Genomic DNA, 4,387 nt, shown 5'->3' with positions numbered 1-4,387 from the left:
GGAGATAGAGAGGCGCCATTTTATAAAAGCGCGCGTATAGTATGTCTCCGCGGGAGCATAATCTGTATCTACTCCCTCACTCCCATATCCGGTTTCGGAAGACTTATCCGGTCCAAAATGTTTGGAACCACATACGAATTAGGGAAAATGTCTACCCATGGGGATGTACTTTACTGACATTATCCGTTTCACAGCACACACACTTAACTCAATTGATATTTTTTTTGGCTTTTACCCTCCACGTCAATAAATTAATATGTTAAAAAAGTAAACTACTATTTCAATTATCTCTATCTCTCTCCGCCTGACTCCTTGTACCCCCTAATCTCAATCTCTGTTTCAGCCCAAAATGGGAAAATGCGATCCAGTAGTAAGGCTTTTGAAATTTTGAAGCTAGAATCCGGTATGACACGCTTTTGTGCCTGTCCACTTTCTTTCACTATTTTTGCCACAGTCTAACAATAAATGTGCTGAACCAAAAGAACATAGCAAAAAATGTCACTGGACATAAAATGTGTCAAGCTTGTAGCTGGGAGGAAGAAGCTTGTACATTTATTGTTAGACTATAGCGAATACAATGAAAAAAAAAAAAAGGTTCCACACACTTTTCCATTTCGAATGAAGAGAGAAAGAGAGAGAGGATTGAAATGGTAGTTTAATCTTTAACGTATTAAATTTTTTTTATTGAAAGGTAAAAGCAAAAAAAATTAAATTAAATTAAGGGTGTGATGTAAAAAGTATAAAAAGTTGGATGTCTATAAAGTACATTCCAAAAAGGTATCCATAAGTTTCTTTAAAAATTACTACATGACTATTTTCAACAAAAAAAAAAAAAAATTTAAATTTTGACTTTTGTCATACTTTGATCTAGCTGTTAAAAATTTGGATGGTTTCTATATAATCTTGAGACATCAGTTTTTTCTAGTACATAGAGAGAGGGTTTCAAAAATATTTTTTATTGAGATTAGCCTATTAAATATTACGTCCCTAAAATTAGGATCTAAAAGGTATAACTATCGTGTGTTGCACATGAGGAAGTAAATGGATAGTATTACTCCCAATGGAGTAGAAAATCTTTTAAGTTTACGAAATAGCGAAAAGATACAAGAGTAGAATTTCCATTTACTCGTTTGGTAGAACCTCACATAGAATTATTTCATGACCCTAAATTTGAATGTAACCGATCAACTTCAATAAAAAAATTTCCTACTTGTAACTTCCTTTTTTTTTTATATATATAATAATAGTTGTGACATTTATGCACTTAGAAAAAAATAATGTTCCGATATTGAATACAAATGATTCAATTTTTAGATAATGAGATTTAAGTATCAAAACAACTTAAATTTCAAAAACAAATTGAAAATAATCATCTAATAATTCTTTAGGGGCCGTTTGAGTACTTGAAAGTCTATTACGTGACAATAAATTACAAGAAAATATGTCATTTCCACCAGGTACACTCAATCGTATGGAAAAGGAAAGAGATTAAGCACGATTTCCCAAAAAATCAGTAAATCCATTACTCACGGTGATAAGTGAAAAATCTATTACGAGAGTAAGGGGCAATTTTGGGAAATCTTTCACATGCGTTTTTGTCTAATCTATCCCTCATTAAAAAAATGTTCTAAACCTTACTCTTTATAGTAAGTCATTCCCCTTTTTAAGCTCATCCCCTTATCTGAAGATATCAACTGTCATATAAAAACAAAAATAATAAAAATAAAAATCAATAATCAATGATAAATTACACCACACAATCATAATAAAAAACTTCACACAACATAATGTGATCTCTCCCTTTTTAACCTCGTCTTCTCATCTGAAGGTCATATAAAAACAAAAATAATAAAAATAAAAATCAGTAATCAATGATAAATTACACAACACAATCATAATAAAAAATTTCACACAACATAATCCTCATGAGAGATTACTAAAATCTTAATTGAAATAACATACCTCTTTAGTCTCCTCCAATACCTCAAAATTCTATACTACAATTACCAAACCTTCTAGTTTATTAATCAAACTTTATCCTATTTTTTAACTCGTATTCTTCAGATTTTGAATTTAGTATCATAAATTTATTGTTTATTTGAAATTATATAGAGAGACATTTGAAAGACTTCTATAAATAAATAAATAAAAATAAGGCTTATCATATTAAAATCATGTTATTCCAATTATATTGTTCCAATGACTTATCACGTTGAAATCAATGTCATGTTAGAAAACATGCGATTGCGTATAAGTGCCAAAGGCACTTAAAATAAGTAGGAAATAGTGTCATGACTGTAAAATGGTACAAGTTATTATTAGAAAATCTTCTTAGAATGGTGATAATGTTATTATTAGAAATCCTTTTAGAATGGTGGGATGATGATTTTAATTTAGTATTTTAGTGGAATTTTGTGACAAAAAAGAAGGAAATGATAATTCTGCATTTTAATGGAATTTTGTGACAAAAGAGAAAGAAATGATAGTTTATAGGTAAGTGCTGATAAAATATTGGTAATGCATTTCCTATATTTCTTCTGGATAGCAAACAATAATAATATATTTCCCAGGTTGCCTCCAAATACTACTAAAATAATAACAATCCATTTACAAGTAACATATTATGCAATAATGTATTACGCCACAAATATATTTCACAGATAATATATTTCCAAGTATCCAAACCGCCCCTTAATATTTAGATTATTGGAGTTAAACAAATTCTCTTAAATAAGTTGTCTGACCGAGGGATTAGAAGTAAAAGATGCTCTTGAGAGTGCATAATATAACTATGAATGGAAGCTCAAATGAGACTCAATAATTTTCTGAAAGTACCAGCAAATAGAAAATATTGAATTTGCTTGATCCATATAAAAATTTGGGATTTAGTAAAATTGTGTTTAATTAAAGCAGGGACTTTGTAAACCAAGATTTCTCAAAATTACGTATTTTTATTCATTTATTTAAAATTATATTAGTGAGAGGATGATGTTTGTTAAATAAATGAAACTTTGAATCATGAGTCCATGATGGTCTAACAAAATGGATGCCCTAGATCACATGAAAAGAAAAAACTTTTGGGATGAGTTGAGAGCATCTTTTGGTATTTCAATTTTATTTTTCTTGTACATTAGATTGAGCTGGTGTCTATTGTTCTCACCTTCATGCACTTCCAAAAAAATTATAAAAAAAATGTTTTGGAAAAAATAAAATGATTGAAATATCATCATGGAGCATGCGTGAATATTCCAATACTATTTCTTTTGTACTTCTAATCTAAAATTATTGTAAAAAATATAAAAATATATTAAAAACAATAAAATGATTGCGACACCCTTGAGACTATCATTCTCACTTGTCAGATCTTTATTAAATATTTAAGAGCATATGTGAGTATTTCAATTTTAATAATTTTTATATGCGTTAGAGTCTTAGGCATCAATATTTCTAGGGAAAAGTATATATATACAATCAAATTTAAGGTGCACCTCAAAAATTTATTAAAAAAACGTTGCTTGTATGGACATGAGAAACAAAATTTTTTTTTTTTTTCTGGGTAAGAACAAAAATAAACAGGTTTTCAAATATTAAAAATAGTGTATATGTATTATCTAGATTATTAATTTTCAAAATTTTCAAATATTTATAGATCTGCTCGATCTACACTGTTTTTTAACTTTAATTTTTACTATTAGAAATAAAAAATAAATTTTCAGGCCACCATAAAGATTTATAATATTAAAACCACAGATTTGTGCACTATTAAAGGTGCGGCCAAATTTGATTGTTTAGAGTCTCGGCCTTGTACAAACCATACCCATACTTCTAAGCCTTACACACTTGTAAAATATATATATTGAACCGATATCAACATGGGTTATGTTAGGGTGCTCACATTAAAAATATCGTTAACTATTGAATGAAAAACCCCTAATATTTTTAGAGATATGTGGGTTAGTTTTGTTATTTGAAGTATTTTATCTTTTTTACACAAGTGCTCCAATAATGCGCACGTAAGCTTCAAATTTCATCTCAATCTGATTTTGGAGAAAATATAAAGATATGAAAATATGGGATGCCTCGTATTTTTAAAATGACCAAATAGTCTACAAAAGGGAAAGCCCCACTACTTATTTTTGATAAATGTAATTTTCCTTTCACTATAGCATTTCTAGTTGCCAAACTAAGAATTGCTACAAAATTCTAAAAATTTCGACTCCAACAACTAAATTTAGTTGCCAAATGACTCTGTAATCTTGTTCGGGTTCAAGATTTCGAGATTGAGAGAGAGAGAAAGGGACTTGATTCGGATAGAAAGTATATTAACTATGTCAAACATTAATAATAGTATTCCCTCAAAAAAAAAAAAAAACATTAATAATAGTAT

The sequence above is a fragment of the Amborella trichopoda genome, chromosome 5 (assembly GCF_054954075.1).
Source record: "Amborella trichopoda isolate Santa Cruz 75 chromosome 5, AtrichopodaSantaCruz75HAP2 v2.0, whole genome shotgun sequence".
Classification (NCBI taxonomy): Eukaryota; Viridiplantae; Streptophyta; class Magnoliopsida; order Amborellales; family Amborellaceae; genus Amborella; species Amborella trichopoda.
The sequence above is the reverse complement of the archived record's forward strand: the minus strand, read 5'-3'. Positions refer to the sequence as shown.